Source organism: Canis lupus, chromosome 30, assembly GCF_011100685.1.
Source record: "Canis lupus familiaris isolate Mischka breed German Shepherd chromosome 30, alternate assembly UU_Cfam_GSD_1.0, whole genome shotgun sequence".
Classification (NCBI taxonomy): Eukaryota; Metazoa; Chordata; class Mammalia; order Carnivora; family Canidae; genus Canis; species Canis lupus.
In genome coordinates, this window is record NC_049251.1 from 27,913,708 (window position 1) to 27,938,713 (window position 25,006).

The 25,006-nt window shown below is 42.9% G+C and overlaps 1 long non-coding RNA gene across 1 annotated transcript; it reads right to left on the reverse strand.

The window, feature by feature from the left end:
• Positions 1-11,246: 11,246 nt before the first annotated feature.
• Positions 11,247-20,643, reverse strand: LOC102152411. The gene is made up of 4 exons (XR_005381372.1): positions 20,421-20,643; positions 16,057-16,200; positions 13,236-13,413; positions 11,247-11,528 (listed from the first exon to the last, which is right to left on the reverse strand). It is a non-coding gene; the product is annotated as an uncharacterized LOC102152411 (long non-coding RNA).
• Positions 20,644-25,006: the final 4,363 nt, after the last annotated feature.

A 25,006-nucleotide genomic window follows, 5' to 3' on the forward strand; every position in this document is an offset into this window, starting at 1 on the left:
TTCTAGTTCCGCATCTGGAAAGTAGAGGAAGAACTTCAGAGCTGTGGAGGGTTACGGTGAGTGATAGGACAGCCGCACCTTGTTGACCCCTGGAGCTGGACAAGGTGCTGTGCTAAGTGCTTCACTGCTCCATCTCCTTTCTTCCCCAGAGCAGCCCTGTCAGCGGGGGTATCAGCCGCTATGCTGGGCTCCCGTGGTGTTTGGGCCCAGCTGGCACGCGTGCTCTCTGCTGCTGCTGTACCCAGCTCTGTCCTGGGGACCATCATGGTATTACGTGTACAGTTTGGTGGGACGGTCTCATATCCTTTCTTAGCCACAGGGCAGGTCTGTGACCCCACAAGCTCGGTCAGCTCTGTCTCCCAGATCTGTGTTCGTGAGAGGCCATACCCCCCACCCCCAACTGGATGCAGTCTTGGTTGGTTCTAGCTTCTGGGATCTCGGAGTATACCTCAGGGGCCTGAAGTCTCTGAGACCCAATTTCTGCATCAGCTCCCCTCATTCTGTGAGCCACCTACATCCAGCCCCCAAGTCGGCCTTTGTTTAAGTGAACCAGGGTCTGCTTCTGATGCCAACTCAAAACCCCTAAATGCTTACTCCTCCTCAGTTTCCAGATAAGGATACCAGGCTCAGAGAAGTAAAGCAATCTGCTCCATGCCCCACAGTAAGTGAGTAGCAGAGCCAGCATTTGAACCCAATAATGTCAGGATGCAGGATGCTCACCTTCTGTCTCTAATATAAGGTGCCCCGTGCAATGCCCTGAATGGACGCTCCCTTCTACCCAATCGTGATACAGTAGCTGCTGTGCCAGGCTCATTGCCTCTCAGCAACCTCCACCTTTAGTGCCCTCAGCTCACAGATCTTTGTTCTGTGGGTCCCTAACAGAAGAGGCAGGAGGGGAATAGGGCAGGAGGCTCTAGGCCTGCACCAGCGTGGGAAGCTAACCCTGCCTCCAGCAGAGGAGGCCTTGTCTGAACTGTCTTAAAGTGGAATGTTACAGGCTCAAGCCCTCTCTTTAGGGCACCAGGGGCTGTAGAGGAAGACCGAGCCCCCACCGTAACCCACCCCAGGCTGGCTTTGTGACCCCTTGGGCTCCAGTGGGAGGTCAGGCTCTGTGTGGCTAAGGAGAACTAGGCCCGTGGCTGCCTTGGATGATGAAAGGCACAGTCTCCTACCCTCCATGCCCAAATATGGGACTCATCCGTCCGGGTGCAACTGACTTCTGGCCTGGCTGGACCCATATCTCCTACAGGAGGATGTTTGATGGTTTATCTGTTACACAGAGCAAACCTGCACACCTGCCTCCCTACATATATCATCTCCCACTCTCCTGGTTTTTATAGTCACAAATGCAACTGGCTAGATTCTGACCCAGACACAGCTTTGCAGCTTACAGGAGGTTCCATTTTCTCTATAGGGAAAAATCATGGTTCAGGGGAAAATGATCAGAGTGTAATATGATATTAACTTACAGACCATGAGACAGTCCTGAAATGATATGATTTTTGTTAAATGTTGCATTTATGTGCTTGTGTATGTTTGTTCAAGGAACCCTCTTGTTACTTTCCTTTGGTCCTCGTAAAAATCCCATGGTCAGGAGAGCCAATGACAGTCTCATTGGGAGATGAGGCCACTGAAGGGCAGAGAACCAGGACTATCCGATGTCAACAGGCAAAGCTGCTGTAGGATCAAATGGAAACCCAGCTCTTTGCTGGCCAGCCAGGTCCCACCTCGGGGTACATCACTGCCATTGGGCTCTGGGTGGAGCATGTGGCCAGGTGCCTCCCCACTTGGCTCTGTGGGAACCTGAGGGCGATGTGTTCAAGTCCTCTGTGCTGGCACCCCCTGGTGAAACACTTTGCAGATCACATGCCCCTTCTGTCTGTGGGGCCCGGACAGGCATTCTGTTGGGGGCAGCTCCAGAGCAACCATTTCACGTGGCAAGCAAACACTGAGAGCAGATTCAGACTTAAATGACAGCTTACTTCTTTCCCAGATGTCAGATAGCAATGAAAATAAGGCAGAGGTTATAAAATAAAGCTCAGCCTACTATGCTGTGTCAGAAGAACAGGTCCACGTCCATATGCTGTGTATGACTTCATGGTCCCTTGTGTTGTGGGAAGAGTCCTGTGATAAGGGGGCACCAAGGCTGGAAGATGAGTTTCAGGAGAGCAGGGACCTTGCTGGTTTGCTCAGTGCTCTATTCCACATCTAGCATAGGACCTGGCCTACAGGAGGTGCTCTGTGAATGCTTGCGGAATGAATGAATGATTGACTTCCAATATTTCTAAGCAAGGTTGATGAGATCCCCAGGCAGGGGGCACTTTGCCATCAGAGTTTCTATTTCATTCCAGGATAGAACTCTGAGGTGGGGGAGACAGTAGAGGCAGAGAATCTGAAGCTCAGTTTTGCTGAAAGTAACACAGTAAAATCAGTAACCGGAAGGGCTGTCATCAATAACGCAGGTCCAGCTGATTCCAGGCCTCCTGCTCCCCACACTGAGCCACACCAATAACCCTCGAAGGCCCTTCCAGGCTCCCACGTTGACAGCACTGAACCCTCTCTTATCTGCAAGGCAGCCAGAGGCACGTCCTGCTAACTGCCACCGAGGTGGCCTCTGTGTCCTACTCCAGCGCATTTTTAGATGCAGGGAGAAGAGCAATGACCACAGGGTCACAACTGGGGAAGGAGTGAGGATGTGTGTGTGTGTGCACAGGCACATGTGTGGCTTTAGATGTCATCTCTGGATTCTCAAGGTAGATGAAAGTGAAATGTCCGTCAGTCAGTTCCTGTACACACAGCCCTGAAGGGCGTACAAAGCACTGAAAATGCAGTAAATTAGAAAATAGAAATCATGCGATCTTCATCTTTATATCACTTTTCTATTAGCCATTATAGTGGCTAACACAATTTCTGGCACATCATAGGTTCTTAATCCACATTAAGTAGGATGAAAGGGTTCATGGGAATAATCCAACATTGACTATATAGCAAAATAACAATAATCCTATAGCACTTTTAGCTTTCAAAGCGCTCGGCGTACTCAACTTCCCTTGACCCCAAGGGATAGACAGACCTCAACCCCATGATAACAGATCAGCTAAAGCAGAGACATGATATGATCTGGCTAAGGACCCCAGAGCTGTCACACCCAAGAGGCAGAGCTGAAATCAGACACCGGTCACCTGTCTTTCCCACTCCACACTTTGCCCCACACCCTGCTCTCTCTCTGTTTGCATTTGGTCAGACGGACCTCTGTACCCTGAACAGACCCAGCAGGGATCTCCTTTTTGCAAACACCACACCTGCACCTCCAGCGCACCTCTGTAGAGGCCCATGCGGGTCCCGTCTAAAAAACAGCATCAGAAAGAGAGGCTTCACATGCGAAAAATGAGAACCCTGGAGAAAATTTTCTTACTTTTTAATCAAGAAGCAGTTTCTCATGTGAGCACAGACTATCCTGTAGTGCTGAAAAAACCTACTTCTTAAAGGCATTGCTGGCAGCAGGAGGCCGGCAGATCTCAGGAGGTAGGTAGGGAGGCCGCAGCTGTTAATCTGCTACCCTGTGAGAATGTGAACTGGCAAATCCACAGGGCGGGATGCTCCCTCCAGCTTATTCCCCAGACGGCTAATGTTACTGGGGACAACTTTGATTGCTCTACCCCCCCACCTCCCTGTGGGGAACCAGCCTGGTTCCCTCCCAGGTATGTGTGAGCCCAGCAGAGCGGTCCTTCAGCATTAAATGCCTTTCTAAAATAAACTGGCTCAGATTTTATGGGCAAAGCAGCTGGGAAGGGCAGGCTGGCTCAGTCACTCTCCCAACACCGGGGACACAGGCTCCTCTCAGTGGCCTGAAACCCATTCACAGGCATAAAAGACCATCACACTTCCCTGGGGGACGACAGGCTCCTGGCCTGGGTGCTCGGGGCCTGCGCCCCGGGTTCCTCCCCTCCCGCACTCCCGCCTGCTGCCCACGTTTCAATCATTACAAGGATTTTGTAAAAATGACCTCATTTTCCTGTGAGTCCGCCAAGTCTCATGCATGTCAAAGAATTGTGGGGCCAAGAATCTTTCCAGCAATTATGATGCTCTGTCAAGAAGGCGGAGTGGGAGTGGGGGATCCTCGCCAAAGAAAAAGGGGAAGGAGGCGCAGAACAAAGATTTCCAGGAGGTATTGATGGAATAAACACTGGCATTTATCTCCCCCATGCCACCCACCCACACGGAGCCAGAAACCACTGCCCTCTCCCTTTAGTGTCCAGATCTCTTATGCACGTTTCGGCCGCAGCACTTCTCCAGAACCACTGCGGGGCCCAGCTTCAGTCCAGGCACACCTCGTCCTATTGTACTTCGCTTTGTTGCATTTTGCAAATATTATGGTTTTTACACATCAAAGGGGTTTTTTTGGGGGGGGTTTGGTTCTGGTTTTTCTAGCATAGGTGACACACAATGTTCTATTAGTTTCAGGTGTACAACTTAGTGACTTGGCATATATTCCATTATACCATGTTCTCTACGAGTATAGCTACCACCTGTCCCATTACCGCGCTGTTACAATATCATCGACTCTGGTCCTTACGCTCTGCCTTTTACTCCTGCGACTTACTCATTCCATGTCTGGAGCCCTGTACCTCCTACTCCCCTTCACCCATGTTGTCCCCCCTTCCCCTCTGGCCACCATCAGTTTGTTCTGATTCTGCTTTTGGTTTATTCATTTGACCGTTTTTTTTTTTTTTTTTTTGGTTCCACTTATGAGTGGGATCCTATGACATTTGTCTTTCTCAGTCTTATTTCACTTAGCCTAGTACTCTCTAGGTTCATCCATGTTGTCCCAAATGTCACGATCTCATCCTTTTTTATGACTGTGTAGTATTCCATTTTCTTTACATATACACACACATACCGCATTTTCCTTATCCGTTTGTCTGTCAACAGACACTTAGTTGCTGCCGTGTCTTGGCTATCGTAAATAATGCTGCGGGATCAGAGGGGTGTATACATCTTTTTTTTTAAAGATTAATTATTATTATTATTATTATTTATTTATTTATTTATGAGAGAGAGGCAGAGACACAGGAGGAGGGAGAAGCAGGCTCCATGCTGGGAGCCTGACGTGGGACTCGATCCCGGGACTTCCAGGATCAGCGCCCTGGGCCCAAGGCAGGCGCTAAACCGCTGAGCCACCCAGGGATCCCCGCATACATCTTTTTGAGTTAGTGTTTCTGTTTTCCTTGTTTCACTAAATACCCAATAGTAGAATTACCAGATCATATGGTATTTATATTTTTAATTTTTGGAGGAACCTCCCTACTGCCTTCCATAGTGGCTCTACCAATTTCTATTCCTACCAGCAGCGCACAAGAGCTCCTCCTCCTCCACATCCTTACCAATACTTGTTTCTTGTCTTCTTGATTTTAGCCACTCTAACAAGTGTGAGGTAATGCCCTATTGTGCTTTTGGTTTGCATTTACCTGATGATGAGTGATCTTGAGCATCCTTTCATGTGTCTGCTGGCCATCTGTTTATCTTCTTTGGAAAAATATCTATTCAGGTCATCTGTCCATTTTTGATTGGATTATTTAGTTTTTTGGTGTTGGGTTGTATAAGTTCTTTAAATATTTCGGATACCAACCTATTATCAGATATGTCATTTATAAAAATCTTCTCCACTTCAGTAGATTGTCTTTTTGTTTGTTGATGGTTTCCTTTGCTGTGCAAAAGCTTCTTGTTTTGCTTTTGTTGCCCTTGCCATATGCCCTTGACATATATAGAAAAATGTTGCTGTGATTAATGTTAGAGGAATTTCTACCTGTGTTCTCTTCTAGGATTTTTATGATTTTAGGTCTCATATTTTCATTTGTCTCCATGTATTTTTTAACTTCTTCTTTAAATGCTTCATTGACCCATTGGTTGTTTAGTATCAGGTTGTTTAGTCTCCATATGTTTGTATTTTTTCCAGTTTTTTTCTCGTGATTTATTTCTAATTTCATACCATTGTGGTCAGAAAAGATGCATGGTATGATTTCAATCTTCTTAAGTTTATTGAGGCTTGTTTTATGACCTAATATATGATCTATTTTGGAGAATGTTCCATGTGCACTTGAAAATAATGTGTATTCTGGTGTTTTTGGATAGAAAGTTCTGTATATATCTGTTATATCCATCTGGTCCAGTGTGTCATTCAAAGACTTTGTTTTCTTATTGATTTTCTGTCTGGATAATCTATCCACTGATATTAAGAGGAATGGTAAAGTCTCCTACCTGCTACTACTATATTGCCATCAACTTCTATCTTTATGACTGTTAATATGTGCTTTTTGTAATTAGGTGCTCCAGTGTTGGGTATATAGATATTTATCATTGTTATATCCTCTGGTTGGATTGATCCTTTTACCATTATGTAGTGCCCTTCTTTGTCTCCTGTTACAGTCTTTGTTTTAAAGTCTATTTTGTCTGACATAAATGTTGCTACGTCAGCTTTTTTTTCCACTTCCATATTTTTCCATCCTTGCCCTTGCAGTCTCTATGTGACTTTAGGTTTGAGGTGAGTCTCCTGTAGGCAGCATATAGATGGGTCTTGTTTGTTGTTGTTGTTGTTGTTGTTGTTTTTGATAGAGCACGTAGACCATTTACATTTAGAGTAATGATTGATAGGTAGGGACTTATTGCCATTTTAAAATTTTGTTTTCTAGCTGTTTGTGGTTCTTTTTTCCTTCTCTTGCCCTCTGTCTTTGTGATCAATGAGTATCTATAGTGTTTGGTTTGGCTTTCTTTCTCCTTATTTTCTGTATATCTGTCATAGGTTTTGGGTTTGTGGTTACCATGAGGTTCATATTTAGCATTCTAAGTAAATAGCATTCCATATTAATTTGGGCATTTAAGTACAAATACATCATTAAAAAGAAAAAAACCTTTTTTTCCTTTTCCCTTCTCTTCCCTTTTTGTTCTCTTTTCCACATTTTATGTATATGGTATCATAGTTTACATCTTTTCACTCATTTTTCTTATGTCTAATTATGGCCATTTTTTCCACTTAAAGAAGTCCCTTTAAGATTTCATGTAAGACTGGTTTAGTGGTAATAAACTCCTTTCTCTTCTGTTGTCTGGGAAACAATCACTTCTTCAAATCCGAATGATAACCAGCTGGATAGAGTATTCTTGATTATAGTTTTTTCTTTTCAGCACTTCCAGCACGACTATATCATGCCACTCTCATTTTGGCTTGCAAAATTTCTTCTGAAAAATCAGCTGGTAGCCTTATAGTGTTTCTCTTGTGTATGACTTTTTGCTTCTCTCTTGCTCCTTTTAAGAATCTCTCTTTATCTTTAAGCTTTGAGATTTTAATTATTATATGCCATAGGTGTGGGCCTCCTTGAGTTCATCTTGTTGAGAGCTCTCTGTGTTTCTTGAACTCAGATGTCTATTTCTATTTCTATCTCTAGGGTAGAGAAGTTTTCAGTTATTATTTATTCAAATAATTTTTCTACACCATTCTCTCTCTTCTTCTTTTAGGACCCCTATAATGTGAATGTTTGTTCTCTTAATCTTTTCTAAGAGGCCTTTTAATCGATTCTCATTTTTAAAAAATTATTTTCTCTTTCTGCTGTTCATCTTGTGTGCTTTTCATTACCCTTTCATCCAGATCGCTGATGAATTTTTCTGCATCATTTAATCTACTGTCGATTCCCTCTAGAGTGTGAGTTTTATTTTGGTTATTATATTCTTCAACTCTGATTGGTTCTTTTAAGATATTTTCTATTTCTTTATTGAAGGTCTCACTGAGTTCTTCCATTCTTTTGCTCTAGCCCAGTGAGTATCTTTACAATCATTACTTTAAACTCTTTATAGTATATTATTAATCTCTCATTTATTTTTCTAAGTTTTTTTTCCTTTTTCTTTCTTTTAGAGCATATTCCTCTGTCTCCTCATTTTGCTTGATTTTCTGTTTTTCTTTCTATGGATTAGGTGAAATGACTACTTCTCCTAAAGTTGAAGGAGTGGTCTTCTGTATGGTGTTCCCTGTGCAACCACACATAAGTTGTGACTTTTGCTGGTTGGCTGGAGCTGCGGCCGTATATACTGGTTACTCTTTTAAACTGTGGCATGGTCCTGTCTCTGTTGAGTTCTCTTGCCATTCTCTCTACCTTTAGTTGTTCAGTAGCTGTTGAATGAGCCCTCAGTTCTTTTTCAGGAGGAATTGTTCTATTAAAAGGTGTAATTTGGTATGTTCCATGGAGGAGGTGAGTTCAGAGTCTTCCTACGTTACCATCTTGAGCTGGGATTCTATACGTTGAAGATTTTATGGCCATCTTATGTCAAGCAACTCTATTGGCACCATTTTTCTTTTCTTTTATAAAAGGATAGTTGACATATAATGTTATATTAGTTTCAGGTGGAGAACGCAGTGATCCAACAATTCTGTACATTACAAAGTGCACACCACAATAAGTTTAGTTACCATCTGTCACCATACAATGTTGTTAAAATATTACTGACTATATTCCCTATGCTGTACTTTTCATCCCCATGACTTATTTGTGTTTCATAATCCCCTTGACCTAGTTTGCTCATTCCCCCACTCCTCCCTGCTGGCAACCACCAGTTTGTTCTCTGTATTTATGATTTTCCAAACATATTTTCCCACTTCATGTCTCCATCAGTTTGGTAATTCTCACAATATTTCAAACCTTTTCGTCATTATTATATTTGTTATGGTGATCTGTGATCAGTGATTATGACTTGCTGAAAGGTCAGATGATGGTTAGCATTTTTAGCAATAAAGAATTTTAAAATTAAAGTATGTACTTTTTCTTAGAAAGCCATTGCACACTTAATACTACAGTGCAGTGTGAATATAGCTTTTATAAGCACTGGAAAATTAAAAAAAAAACCTTTTGACTTCCTTTATTGTGATATTTGCTTCATTGTACTGGTCTAGAACCAAACCCTCAATATCTCTAAGGTATGCCTGTATCCACCATTCACAGGTCCAGTGGTTTGGGTGACTGGGACTTGGAGCTATGGAGTAGATAGCCTACATAGCCACATCTAGTGACCTTAGTCTTATCTCATTATATTAGCAACTATAATCTTACCCTAATCCCAATCTCCTGTACCCCTATTTACCCAAGACTATACTACTGAACACAGGTACTATAACAATATGTCTTATTCATTTGACAGCATGTCAAATAGTGTTTCTATATAGGACATCTTCCCCAGGTCTTTGTCCCTATTATAACCAATGTTTTTGTCTGCGTATCCTCTAGGCTTTGCTCTAATAATCCAGAGCAAAAGGATTCTTAGAACAAGGATCCTCGGGATCCCTGAGTGGCTCAGCGGTTGAGTAGCAGCCTTCAGCCCAGGGCATGATCTTGGAGTCCCGGGATCAAGTCCCACATTGGGCTCCCTGCATGGAGCCTGCTTCTTTCTCTGCCTATGTCTCTGCCTCTCCCTGTGTATCTCTCATGAATGAATAAATAAAATCTTAAAAAAAAAAAAAAAGAACAAGGATCCTCCTTGTTCTGTGTCACCAGGTCTGACTTTGCTGCCATAGCAAAGGTTGCAGCAGAAAGCTGGGTCCTGCCTAACTGAGACAGAAGTGTTTCTCCCCAACACACAAATCCTGATTTTCTTCTTCCTACACTATCTGTTTGGCCTTTATCCATGAATAATACTTAAATGCTTAAGCTTAGTGGAAATGAATGGTTGGTAAGGTGTGATAACCCTCTAGAAGATCAAGAACATACATCTAAGGCCATGGAGTTTTGCTCCAGATAGACTTGAGATGGAAGGGTGCTTTTTTGCAGTTTGTGCTTGAAATAGGCAATATTTAAGCAGTCCCCATTTGGGAGAAGTCTCTAGACTAAACTCTTTGAATTTCTTTTTTTTTTTTAAGATTTTATTTTATTCATTTGAGAGAGAACACAAGCAGGGGCAGGGGAGGGGCAGGCTCCCCACTGAGCAGAGAACCTGATACAGAGCTCAGTCCTAGGACCCCAACCTGAGCTGAAGGCAACACTTAACTGACTGAGCCATAGAGGTTCCCCTCTTTTTTTTTTAAAGATTGATTGATTGATTTTTGTTTTAGAGAGGGAAAGAGAATCCCAAGGAGACTCTGTGCTGAGCGTAGAGCCTAATGCAGTACTCTATCTCATGACTCTGAGATCATGACCTGAGTTGAAACCAAGAGCTGGACACTTAACCAACTGCATCACCCAGGCGCCCTGTAATCTGTTTTCTTTCTTTCTTTCTTTCTTTCTTTCTTTTTTTTTTTTTTTAAGATCTTATTTATTTGACACAGAGAGAACACAAGCAGGAGGAGCTGCAGGCAGAGGAAAATGGAGAAGCAGGCTCCCCATGGAGCAGAGAGCCTGATGATGGGCTTGATCCCAGGACTCTGGGATCATGACCTGAGCCAAAGCCAGCTGCTTAACCAACTGAGCCACCCAAGTGCCCTCGAAATATATTTTCTTATTTTGTTCTTGTCACAACCCTAGGATAGAAAATTATTATTCCTATTTTACGGATGAGAAAAATTAAGGCTCAGAATGATTCAGGAATTTGCCAAAGGCACATAGCCAGTAAGTAAGGGAGCAAAAGCTTTTCAGATCTTCTGGCTCTAGAGCCCAGGCCCCTTCCATTCCATGATTTTCAAGCTATACCCTTCCTTTGTACACCTGTGGAACAAGACACAGACCTGTGGAGGACCACAGACCCCTTCAGCACTGTGTCTGTGATGAAGTGGGTCATGTCTCACCTGGGCTTGATTATCAATAGCACAGAGTAGGGGATGAGAGACCACGTGCCCCCCCTAGCGAGAAACTCAGCACCAAGCTGTCTCTTTAGACTAATGGATAGGAAAATGTCAATTGGACAGAATGAGGAAGGCAGGATTCTCCATGGAGATCAAGAGGCAGGAACACTGTTCCCAGGCCCATCAAAGTAGGATCCATACCAGGGAGTCTCCCAGTAAGACAGTCAGGGTCCCATCCTACCGTGGATGTGGCCTCCTCTCTTCCCTTAGCCTGTCCTGGATCTGCACCATGCCTCCTACTCCATTTCCTCCAAAGACACAAGGAACAGGTGGGACCATGGTCGACTGGCTGCTTCCCAGGCCAGACCCTGTTAGCCACAACAGAAGCTTACCTGTGCCTCTCCTGTCCATCACTCAGGGATGCCTACTGCCTCTTTCCCTACTGCCACCCCTGGCCCCATGGCCTTTCAAGACATTGATTGCCAAAGTCCTCTTCCAGTGTCCGAAGTCATCTATTTATTTTATTCCTCTACCATCGTGGTCTTTATATTGTTATTTACTCCTGCTATTCTTTAAAGCACTTCTTAAAAGACCTTAAAGACCTATTGCTGAGACCCCCAGGTACAGCTAGGAAATAGGTTTTATTGTTCTTCAGACTCCTAGTGTCTTCATGCTGAATGAGCCCTTAGCAGTCATTTCTCAGAGGAGGGAACTGAGCCCAGAAGGCTGGATGGCTTTCCAAGGACCCCATAGTGTGTTCATAGCAGTTCAGGACCTGTGATGGGAAATTACCAGAAATAAATTCTATAAAATAATTTTCATAAAATAATTAGCACTATTCCTGTCATTGACTTCTCTGTGGAGTCAGGCATCATAGGGCAGTCAAAATCCTTCACCCATGACAGTGGACAGAGCTGGGTTTTGACTCCACCTCTTTATTGACTATAGGCAGGCCCACCACCAATATTTGCAAGACCCAGGCAAGGACACAAATGAAGGCTCCATGCCACACGCCTCGATACTGAAATTATAAAATATACATATAACAAAATGTTAAACGTGTGAATTCTACCCTCCGATCTCAACAAACATACCTTCATAATGACCTAGAAGGCCAGCTTTGAGAATTTTCAGGCTACTTGGAGTTCTGCTCTGATGTGATAAAATGAGTAGACCCAGCCTCTAGCTCCTCCTCTGTCTGTACATGACCCTCCCTTCTCTTCCCATCCTCTCCCCACTCAGCTCTATCCTGCATCATAAGAAGCCTCATGTGTATGTGTGCAGAATGCTAGCCCACACACCCCTGCCAACATGACCCCCTTGGCAACCCCGAGGCCTAGGAATACACATCAACACCCCAGTACTCGCTGAGGAGTATGAACCCAGGAAAGAGGCTGTGAAAGAAGGCTCGAGGCTATTTGGACAGAGAATTCCAGGGTTCTAGGTACCTGGAGCATCATCCAGTTGGTAAGCACATCCCTTGCCCCTGGAACTCTTTACTTCATGGAGAGTGACGTGGCCAGAGGAAGGCCAAAGCTAGGTCCTCTAGAGCATGAGGCCCACAGTGCAGACCCCACTTGCTTAAGGGAAGGGAGACTTGCCATGAGATTTTAGGCAAACATTAAATCCTTTGTCCAAAAAATAGGACTGTTGCCTACTTTGCAGAGTGGGTTTGAGGATCAAATGAAATACTTTATATAAAAAAACCTAGCACAGAGTAGGTACTCAACTTCCTCTTCCTTTTTCTCTACCACTACTCCCTCCCTGCACCCCCCACCCCCACCCTTTTTCTTTTCTCTATAAAGCCTCAGTGGGATTGGGATTGGCACACTTAATTATGGTGGCTCTGGGAAAGGGTCATTGTCCCCCTTTCCTGCAGGAGACATGTGACGCTTTGAGTTCTTTGTCCATTTATAAAGTATTCTTGGGTCTTCCTGATGTTAAGTAAGGAGAGATACTATGGCTTACAGAGTGGGTTAGAAAACTCATACTACTCCCTGGCTTGCTAATGAGAAGCTTTAAAAAGTCCTTTGGGTCCTGACCAAAAACTCTTGGCTTTTCCTTGGCAGAAACTTGATTTCCTGTGAGATGTCAAAACTTGCCACTTAGCTTAACTCGCAGAAGTTTATATTTCATTCTATCTGGTTTTGAAATGGATGAGAGACACTTCCTTCGTGTTGTCCTCAGCAGAAATGCACACGTCTGTGTAACTTGCTCTCAGTTGGCTTAAGCCTGAGGGTCTATTGAGGGATTCAAGACGCTGTCAAGTTCAGATTTCTCTGGAAGCCCTCCTCTTCTCCAAAAATCCTTTTTAGGAAAAGCCTTGACATCTCATCTTTGTTCCCTGTGACTTAAGCCTGCCTTTATGAATGTTGTTGCTGCATAGACAGCAGCTCAACCTTAACTCCTAAAAACCAGATCCTGGCCCAGAGGTCAAACCCCCCACTGTCTTGTGTCCCCCCCCCACCAGCCCACACCTTACCTGGAGTTCTTGAGGTTGGGTCTCTTAGAGATACTTGTCTTTGCTATTAATAAAATTTTCCAAATCTTCTCCCTTGCATCCAGTTATTAAGGAATGGAGTTTAGCCTCCAGTCACTCAAACTTGTCCATTCTTCAGTTTTACATTGTTTAGGATCAAGGTGAGAGATCCAGGATTTCTCTGGGGAGAAGTGGCCACAAAATTAATAAAACATGTATGTTGCTTTCCTTATGTGAAATGTTTTCCATAAGTTGGATTAATACATGTTTTCCTCCAACTTTTACCCAGACTACATTCATCTTGTTTTCCCATCTCAAAATGTACTCTCCTTTGAGCTGTATGTGATATAACCAATTCATGATCATTTCTATCTTGATTCCATCCATTTGGCAAATATTCATTGAGCACTTCCTAAGGGGAAGGCACTGTGTTAGGTACTGTGAGTGATACAGAGTTATGAGACATGACCTCTGCTCTCAACTTTTCAAAACAATCTTGGCTTAGCTATTCTTTCTCTTGAGGTGTTTTTTCTTTCCCACATGTGCCCAAAGTCAGTGATTCTTTCCTAGAAACAGAACCATGTCTATGCAGCTCCTTGTGCATTCGAATAAGAAAGCATTCACATAATGGGTACTCTGCATCCAGCCCTGAGCCCCCGGTAGCATGGACATACAAGGGCAAACCAAGTCATGAGCTGCTCCTCAATGATGTAGCTGCAAAGATAGTTATACAGCATCTGTAAAGCAAATGCCCAGATATAAACAAATGCAAACTTTTATAGTCAGATGATTATTTTATTTTTTAAAAGATTTTTATCTATTTATTCATGACAGACAGAGAGAGAGAGGCAGAGACACAGGCAGAGGGAGAAGCAGGCTCCATGCAGGGAGCCCGACATGGGACTCGATCCCGGGTCTCCAGGATCAAACTCTGGGCTGAACGTGGCACTAAACTGCTGGGCCACCAGGGCTGCCCTAGTCGATGATTTTTATATTTTGATAGCCAAAATTTAAATTTGACAATAAGAGTATCTACTAATTTTTCACATATACATAGCCTAAAACTCAGTGATCCAGCTTAAATATGTATTAATATATATAACATATATTAAACATATATTTAGCAAATATATATATGTGAACATATATTCATCAAAAGACACCTAAAAGAATTTTCATGACAACATTCTTGAAAAAAGCTCTGTACTGGAATCCACTCAAGTGCCATTGGCATCTGGTAGAAGGAATAAATAAATGGTTGTGTAATCATATAATGGAATACTATACAGCAATGGGGATGAACAATCTATCTGAATATGTGATAATATCGACGAACCTCACAAAAATATTTAGCTACAACAACCAGAAAAAAAATGTTTTTCCATTTCTAGAAAATACAAAACAGACAAAAGTATTCTCTGCTTTTGCAAGTCAGGATAGTGGTTACTTTGGGGGAACAGTGACTGGACTTCTGGGGCTGGGAATGTTGTCTTTCTTGATCTAGGCACTAGGCAGGTTGGTGTGTTCAGTTTCTGATCCTTTGTTTACTTTTCTGCATGTATATTATACTTCATCTAAAAGTTTTAAAGATCCACCAACTTAAAAATAGTTAGAACTTGGGGTGCCTGGGGGGGTTCAGTCATTTAAGCAGCCGACTCTTGATTTTGGCTCAGGTTTGATTTCCGGGTCCGAGGATCGAGTCCCACGTAGTGCTCTACACTCAGCAGAGAGTCTGGTTGTGGATTCTCTCTCTCCTTCTTCTGCCCCTCCCACCACTTCTCTCTCTCTCTCCCTTTCTCTCAAATAAATAAATTTTTTTTTTCAAAAAATAGCTGGAACTCTGAATTGCAAATCAAGAAGCCTGAGTCTTGCTTTTTTTTAAATTTTTTATTTATTTATGATAGTCACAGAGAGAGAGAGAGAGAGAGAGAGAGAGGCAGAGACACAGGCAGAGGGAGAAGCAGGCTCCATGCACCGGGAGCCCGATGTGGGATTCGATCCCGGGTCTCCAGGATCGCACCCTGGGCCAAAGGCAGGCACCAAACCGCTACACCACCCAGGGATCCCCAAGAAGCCTGAGTCTTAGACCTGATTCTGATGATTATTATTTACTCAAACCCTTGAGCAAATCATGCTGGGCAGTGTTTAATGTTGTGTTGATCATGCTCTAGGATTTTTCATCAGTGAGAGGAAGCGAAGGCTTTCTTCCTATGTTCCCAGCTAGATGCTTTATTATATACGGAGAAACCTGATATACCAAGAGGCAGGTGTGGGCTTCTTTGCATTATTTCACTGTATATTTAGAAGCCTGATTTAAATTGATGTAAATTCATTTTGTGCAGTCTAGCGTTTTCAATGTAGGCTCTGACTTGCTCTTTGAATCATGCCTTCCGTGCACTGTTTATTCCCTCCAGCTCCTCCATCTGAATGTCTTACCTTATGATGTTATGGTATTTGGCCCCGAAAATATCAAACACAATATAGCATCTGCCAGGACGATGGAAGCTTGATTGGTTATGTCCTGGGATGATGCACATGAATGCTAACGCTAGAGCCTGTTAGAGGAAATTCTACAAGAACCCTTTGGCCTGTTCTTAGTTCAGTTCTGAGTCTTAGAGACTGGGGCTTGTTCAAGGCTGGATTTGTCCTCTTCCTACACCCCCTGACCCCACAGTGCTGCATGACCAGGCAGTGGTGCCCACCTCCTGCCCAGGTCCCTTCCCAGGAGTTCTGCTCACCAGTGTTCCTGACCTCTGTCCCCCCTCATCTAATCTGTTCCTCTCTAACAGTCCCAATGGAAAGCACATGGGGCCTTCCCACTTACCATGTCTGCCTCCAAGTAGGGTTATAGGAAATTTTGCAACAGAACGGCTCCATTTCTCCATCCCCTGCTTATGTCACACACATGTGTCTACATATTTTATAAACTCCATGCTTCACTGTGATTATTTTTGCTCAGTCCAATGTCCTTGAAAGAGAGTTAAATAATTTTAAAATCTTACTTAGCTGTGAAGTTAACATTTCTGGAACTGTTTGTTCCTTTGCTTAGATCCATAATTGCCATCAAGGGCCATTTTCCTTCTGTCCATAGAACTTTCTTGGATGTGTTTATACAGCAGTTTTGCTGGTGATGGAGTCTTTCAGCATTGGTATATCTGAAATGACTTTTTACCTCCCTTCAGCCTTGGAAAGTATTTTTGCTAGATACGGAATTCTAGGTTGATAGGTTTTTGTTTTGTTTTGTTTTAATTTCAACCCTTAAAAGATGTTGTTCTACTCTTCTGTCACATTTATTTCCAGAGAAAAATAACTGCTGTCATTCTTATCTTTGTTCCCCTGTCCATAACTGCTCTTCTTTCTCTCCACCACTGGTTTTGAGCAAAGTGATTACGCGCACCTTGACATAACTTTCTTCGTGATTCTCAAGCTCATGGTTTGTTGAGCTTCTCAGATAGGTGGGTTTAGTTTTTAATCAGGTTTGGCATATTCTTGGCCATTATTTCTTCAAGCAATCCTTTCTGTTTCCCAGCTTCCTCCATTCTCCTTAGGAGCCTTCTGTTACACATATCAGGCTGTTTTAAATTGTGTCCCGGCTTACTGATGCTCTGTCCATTTCCTTCCCATCTTTTTTTCTGTCTAGTTTCTATTGGATCATTTTCGATAGTTCCTATCACTGCCTTCAAGTTCACTATTCCATCTTCTGCAGTGTCCAGCCCTCCATTCATCCAACCTCAGATATGGTAGTTTTCATCTCTAGAAGTTTGATTTGAGTCTTTTTTTTTTTTTTGTATCTTCCACACTACTACTTGACATTTTCCTTTTCCTTTAGCTTCTTGTACGTATGGAAAACAGTTATCATAACTGTGTTAATGTCCTTCCCCACTGACTCTAACATCACTGTCACTTCTGGGTCAGTCTCAATTGATGGATTTATCTCCTGCATATGGGTATTATTTTCCTACTTCTTTGAAGGCCTAACCATTTTTTAATTTGATACCAGACATTATTGGACACTGGATATTTCTGGATTCCTATAAATCTTCTTAGGCTTTGTTCTGGGACACAGTTGAATTACCTGGAAACAGCATATTGCTCTTAGGTCTTGCTTTTATTATTTGTTAGGCAAATCTGGAGCAGTATCCCACCTAGAATGAGTTATTCCCCACTACTGAAGCAGAACTCCTATGTATTCTCCCCAGTGCCCTGTGAATTAAGAGGTTTTCAGTCTGGCTTGTGGGAACAGGCAATATTTTCAGTGCTACGTGACCTCTGAGGATTGTTCCTCCTAATCCTGTAGGGTGGTTCTTTTTCCAGCCCTGAGTAGTTTGTTCCTATGAATGTACTGTTCATATGTACTTAGATGGCTCCTTTATCGTTCTCTGCAATTTCTCTCCATGCAGCTTTCTCCTACCTAGTATTCTTACCCTGTAAAATCTAGTCGCCTTGGCCTCCCTGGACTCTCAGCTCCATCTTTTCATCTCAGAGAGACCACTAGGACTCCACCCGGGTCCCCTCTCCCTGCACCCCTAGAAAACACACAACAAGCTAGGATAATTACAGAGCTCACCTCTACAATGGTTTCCCTTCCTTGCCTGTTGTTCAATGTCTTGAAAACTATTGTTTCATATATTTTATCCAATTTTTTAGTTATTTCAAGTTGGTGGGTACATTCAGTCCCTGCTAATCCGTCTTGGCTAGAACAGAAATATGTAAAGCCAGTTTACTTGAAGATGTTTATGACTTCTAATGGTTTTTCTTTTTTTTTTTTTTTTTGACTTCTAATGTTTTCCTCATAATCTGGTAGAGTTTGCAAGGCTAGTATATGATAAACTTTTATTTTGAAATATTTTAAAAGTTACAAAAGAGTTGCAAATATAGTAGAGAATTCTGGTACACCCTTCACCCTTCACCCAGCTTCCCTCATGTTAGCATTTTTTTATTTGTACTTTCTTTTAGTGCACAAGTCATGAATGCTAATGGTAAAAAAAAAAGCAAGAAAATATAAAGAATAAGTATGCTTTAATGTTATAGTTTATATTTGCGAACATAAATAATAGAATAATCACATTATGAATTTTCTTTCCATGTTAATATATATTGGGGAGGAGGGGACACTTCTTCTTTTCACGTTCCTACTATAGCAAATAGAAGGGGGAGTATCTCTTCTTCCTTGGAGTGTTGGAAGGACCACAACCTCCTGTCTTTTGTTCTATGCCCTCACTTACTTGCTGGGCAGAAACAGATCTTTTTTTAAAAAATGATTGCTTGAGGGCAGCCTAGGTGGCTCAGTGGCACCCAGGCTGGCTGGCTAGCGCAGCCTTCAGCCCAGGGCCTGATCCTGGAGACCCGGGATCGAGTCCCACGTCAGGATCCCTGCATGGAGCCTGCTTCTCCCTCTACCTGTGTCTCTGCCTCTCTCTCTCTCTCTCATGAATAAATAAATAAAATCTTTAAAAAAAAAGAAAAAATGATTGATTGATTGATTGAGGAGAGTGAGAGAGTGCGTGCACACATGGGTGTGAGTAGGGAGGGGCAGAGGGGGAGGGAGAGGGACAAGCAGACTTTGTGCTGAGTGCAGCACAATACAGGACTGATGTTCAGCTCTATCTCAGGACCCTGAGATCATGACCTGAGCCAAACCAAGAGTCAGAGATTTAACCTACTGAGCTACCCAGGTACTCCCAGAAATAGCTCTCATGGTAAGGCCCAACATTGGGCCACATTTTTGCTAGTGTGCAGGGTTTAACATGTTAAAAGTTCAGCTCTTACAAGGTGGGCTCATTTGACCTCTCCATGTGGTGAACTGCCCCAGGGCAAGGCCCAGCACCTGCTTCTCTTATCTTCCCCCTTCTGCCATAATCAAGCCAATGAGACAGGCCAATAGTCCAAGAAGCCAGCTGTGGAATGGGACTCAGTCAATTCTGGGGGTCCAGCTCTCCCTATAGTCAAGTCCTTAGGTCTCTATCCGGGGGTAAAAGGAAGCTCTACCTTGACTTCCAGTCCAAGTCTTGTTGTCCCAGCCAGCTTATCAAGACAGCCCCACACTCGTGGCCATGGGTACTTGCCAAATCAGTAATAAAGCTATTATTTGACTCCCATTAGCCTAGTGATTTTCCATTGGCTAGTATCCTCAGGACAGAGGGGCAAATGGTAAGATTTGTGTACCCAACCTCACATCCAGACGCCCAGAAATATGCTTTACATCATCATTTTTAATGGCAATACAGCCCTACTTTGTATACTCAGTAACTCAATTGAGTAATAACTTATGCTGATAATCTGTATAATTCTCTGTCATTGTACATTTAGCATATTTTCATTTTCTTGCTATTATAAACAATATTGTGATAATCATTTATACATATATGTATTCATAGTTGTCTAATTTCCTTCTTTTTAAAAAAGATTTTATTTATTTATTTATTTACTTACTTACTTACTTATTTACTTACTTATTTATTTGAGAGAGAGGGAGGAGAGAAAGCAAGCACAAGTGGGGAGAAGTAGCAGAGGGGGAGGGAGAAGCAGACTCCCCACTGAGCAAGGAGCCCAACATGGGGCTTGATCCCAGGACCCCGGGATCATGACCTGAGCCAAAGGCAGACACTAAACTGGCTGAGCCACCCAGGTGCAACAAATTATTTTCTTATACCTGTCTTTCAGATAAGCTCTACCAACTGAGTATTGATGCCTATAGCTAATCTTGAAATCTCACAGATAGATCTCCCTTAAGCCTGGATAAATAATCCAGAAAATTCTCTTCAGTTATGTTTTCATAGAAAGATCATTTTTAAATGTCAGAAATGCAGAGAATGAGCAATTAAAAATAAATTTTGACTCTATTATATAAAAATACGCCATTTTAAGTGAGACTTAAACACACAATTTACAGCAACATAAAAGACACAAAATCTCCAGTTCAGTGTGGTAAGTTTCATGCGAACCTTTGACTCTTTGCTTTTACTACAACATTTAGTGTAGGTTGTCACTCAAGCCCAAATAGAAAGGAACCCTCTGATTTACCTTTTATTTGTGTAAAAATAATCATCTTGGAGACATTCCTATTTTTAAGGTATGGAAATTGAGGGTTTTAGGGAAGTCTGGCAGCCAAACTTCTTTCACAGTGTTCTTTTAAGTTTTGTTTCTCTGTAATGGATTTGCCTCTCTCACTGTCTACTCAGGACTTACCTCAGATGGACTACCCTGTCCATGCAGACTCCAAGTCTGTGCCATACCTTTGCTTGCAGTACACAGAAAGAGAATAGCAGCCAGGCCACTCACCATCCCCAGGGCATAGCACCTGACACAGGGCAGGCACTTGCAAACATTTATCCAGTTTCTTACAGCAAACACTGCACCCAGCCACATGCTGAGACCTCAAGAATGTGCTCTTCCAAGAAAGACTGTTGTGCTAACTAGTTCCTGAGCATTACCCTGGCTCTGTTCCCATGAGGAATTTGATCATGAGTTCAGAGGCTACACTGCAGGCACAGTGCAAAAATGTCTCTAGATATGCATGTTGGTTTGAACAAAAGAGAATCACAAGACCCCATTTCAGGAGAGGACTTTGGTAGGGGGTGGGGGGAGTTCCCAAGTTGACTACTTTGAGGCATTGAAAACTCCAGGTTTCTATGATGGGGGCTATTTCTTCAGAGCTGAATTATTAAAAGAAGCTGGGTGGGGTGCAGGGGCCTATTCCATTCTGTCCACCCTGTAAGCCTAGAATCACTGCTGGTCTGGCCTGTGTGTGCAGCAAGGGAAGGAGCCCCAGAGCGAATCTTCCCACCAGAACCAAGAGTCCATGATCCACACCAGGGCAATGTGGGAAGAGACATAGAAAGGTCAGTAATACAGAGAGGTCTGAGAAAAGAGGTTGTGTAGACTAAGGACCCGGGATCCTGAAGGCCCTCAATAAGGGGATGGCTTTCATTGCTTAGATCATAAGAAAGAATGACTTTCCTAGTCTAAGTAATCTCTCCATCTCTTCCACTGTCTTCCTCTTCCTCTACCCTCTCAAATGCTCCTTCCTACTCTAAGCTTTCTCATGGAGTTATCCCTCTGACACTTCCACAAGGATCCCAACATGCCCAAGGCCAAACCCAAACCAGGCCTGCCCCTTAGCCTGTGACCTTCCACATTCTGGGGTCAGAACATGGGCTCTGACCTCACCAGAATCACGGACCTATTTGTCTCTCCTCTCCATCACCCTCATGACACCAAGGTCTATTAGCTCTATCCCTGACATGCTTCTTAGACTAGCCCTTCCCTTCATCTGACCATCCCAACACTGGCATAGACTCATCCCGTCTCCCTGGACAATTGCAGTCTTCTCCAGCCTGGCCTCCATGACTCCAGTCCTGCTCTTCTCTGCACCAGACATCACAGTGATGCCATGATTACTTAGAAAATGCCAAGTCTCACAATACGCATCCGGCTTCCAAATCTGCTATGGCTAACGTCCAAGATCTCCAGCAGGCATTCACCATGTACTGCCCAGTGTAGGGCTCACAATCCTAGTGTGAATATCCTGTGTTAAAGTGTTCCACGTGGGTTACCACTTGTTCAACATTCTGCATCTGGTATTTCTTTTCTCGGCCAGTCCCACGGGATTTCAGTCTTCTCATTTCTAATAGTTCTTCTCTTTCTTCAAAATAAATAAAGAGCGTTCTTCATTGTAGAGTTTCAAATCTGTCTAACTGCCCTCTCCTTTAATGTTTAATTAATATTTCTTCCACAATTTCTCAAAGTTCCTACCATAGTTTATTTTTATACTTCTTACAACGTTCAAATCCATAATTAAACAAATAAGAGCTCCAAAGACATAAAATTCTTTGATTAAGTAAATATACAGTCCCAAATACCTGCATTTCACACACTTTCATGTGCAGGTTCAAAAAACATTACAAAGAGTGGGAATTCTAAGTTTAAATTCAAGAAGGTTAACTACCTAAATGATCAGAAATGTATACACTTCTTATAAACAGCTCTGTACTTGCCTGTCACCTCCCAGTGTCAACATTTACAAATTAACAGACATGCTTCTTGCATGATCACTGGATGTTTTGTATTCTTTGGCAGAAGAAATCAAGGTAAAAAATGTGACCAGATGAACTCTGAGAAAAAAGACTCAGTGTTTCATGTAGTCATATCACAGCCTGGAGCCCATTGTGTTTTAGTGAGGAGTGGCTCAGCCTGTCTCCGGTTACCCAAGTACAGTTTGGGCATTAGAGGGTGCTCCATAAATGCCGTGGGGCCTTGGAGAGGGACAGTGCTGATATTTTTACAGCCAAGCATGCTGTCTCTAACATAGGACTGAGACACAGCCCCTCAAAAAGAATAATTGCTCTTCTTGACATAACTTCAAAATTTGAGAGTATTTCCCCAAACATCTGTGTCTCCCTTTCTGGTCCAGGGGTCCAAGAACTTATGTTACAAGCATTTACCTTCCCCCACCTTTTCCTTGCCATGAGAAATCCAATGATATTGGTCAGGTGCTTCCTTTCCTTGGTCCTAGAACTACATTGTTTCAAACCCTAGGAGACTTCTCTAGAACTGATCTCTTGAGAAAGCCAACCAGGTCTACCATATATGCTTCTTCTTGACCAATACCTACATCAGCCTAGTCTAAGATGGTAACATGACTTTTCCCACCTGGCCACCGCCCCTGGCACCTGGCACGGTGCCTGCCCTCAGTTGGCGCTCAATGCATGCTTATTGAATGAATGACTGAGAACCAAGTGAATACTCCTGTGACTCAGTGCAGACCATTTTATGTGTTAAAACCAGCTTCCTTGGACATATTTCTTCACGAGTCAACCATGGCTGGGTTAACGTGACTCAGGATTAATCAGTGACTAGACTCCAAGCCTCTGGAGGCAGGAAGGCAGAAGAGCAGACTTCCTGCCTGAACACTAGGCCGCAATTTGCCTGTGTGAAAAAAAAGACCATATGAACTCCTGACCTCTCTTCTTTTTATTCCTCTGTCCCTTGGAGCCCACGTAGGAGAGACAAGCTGCTGTCATCTACCAGGCAGCCCGGCTCAGCTGCTTGGTGTTGGGTCACAAGCAGGGAACCGTAAACCGTACACAAATCCTTGGGCTGTTGTCATTGTTGAAATTTCTAGAGAGGCCTCTCTAGACCAGAGCTGGCTCCATGCAGGAACATTTCCTCAACACCCCCTGCCAAAGCCCATGCCACTGAAGATCAGTCTCGAAGGCTCTAAATAGTGGAGTTGCTCCGTCATGAGGCTGCCATCGAGCTGAGCTGTCATTTTTGACTCTGAGCTGTCTAATATAACATAGGTGTCAAGATGAGGCCTGGCAGTTAGCAGGGTGTGTACCTGCCTCTGCTCGGCCTTCTGCTTTCCACTAGTCACAGAGTCCACACGGAGGTAAGGCTGCTCTTTGAGTCCTGCTCTGTCACTCAGGGCAAAAGGTTAAGCTAGGCTGTGAGATCAGATGCTGTTTCATTTTAAATGTAGCAGGTTACTCCTCACTCACTGAACAAGTGTTGAGCGCCTACTAAGTGCTCGCAAGGCGGTAAGGGAACATTCAACGTGGCTCCTGCTCTCACATAACTTGCATTTTAATGTAACCTGCTGATAAACACTATGATAAGAGAAATGGGAAATGGTATATGATCTACCTTTTTTCTTCTTTCATTGGGCAGTATTCATAGAGAAACTCATGGCCTATCCACCATACAACCTAACAAACAATGACAAAGTGGACACTGATAAAACCATGACCCAAGTCTAGATTGAGGATAGTTGCTAATACCCCAGAGGCCCTCTGTCTGCTTCTCCCTAATCAAAAGCAAATCGCACCCCCAGCCCCCCACTATGGTTTCCATTCTCCAGCCTTTTGAAGTGATCATTTTCTGCCTTTTCTTTTTGTTTTATCCCTGTGTATGCATCACTAAAGAATGGAGCTTAATTTGGTCTGTTCTAGGTATGGAGTCCTCCTCTACATTTTCCTTAGCATCTGGCTTCTTTCATTCAAACCATTTTTTGTGAGATTCATTCATTTGGTTATGCAGGGTTATAGTTTGTTCACTTTAATTGCTGTACAGTGTTCTATCATATTACTATATAACAGTGTGTCCCTTCAACACTGACGAGCAATTGTATTGTTTCCTAGTCTTATCTGTACACAGTGGGGTCATGTGATAGGTGTGTCAGCTTTAGTGGCTATAGCCAAACAGTCCCACAGCGGAACCCTATTCCTTACGTGTCCATCCTCAGTATATGTGAGTTCCTGTAGCTCCACGTCCTTACCTGCACTTGATACTATCTCATTTTTTACTTTTTGCTATATTTTTCACCATAAAATATTTCATTGGGATTTTATGTAATACATCCCTGATTACTAAAGAGACCAAGAGATTTTTTTTTTTCATATGCTTTTGGACTGTTTGTGTTTCTTCTCCAATAATGTCTACTGTATCTTTGCCTATTTGTCTATTGAGTTGGTTTTTTCTCTTGATGATTCACAGTTATTTTTGTGTTCTGGATGCTAATTGTTTAATGGTGATTATATATGGGGCACATGTCTTCCCTTAATTTTAATTTTTTGTATGGTTTCATGAGGAAATTGCTAACTCTACGATGTAATTGTGTTTATTACCCTATATTTATGATTCCTACATCTTCAGTCTTGACTAAAAAAACTTCTTTGCACCTTGAAGTCATGCACATTTTATACTGTCTTCTAAATATTTTATAACTTTTCCTTTCATTTGTTTTTAATTTTGAAATAATTGTAAACTCAGGAAGT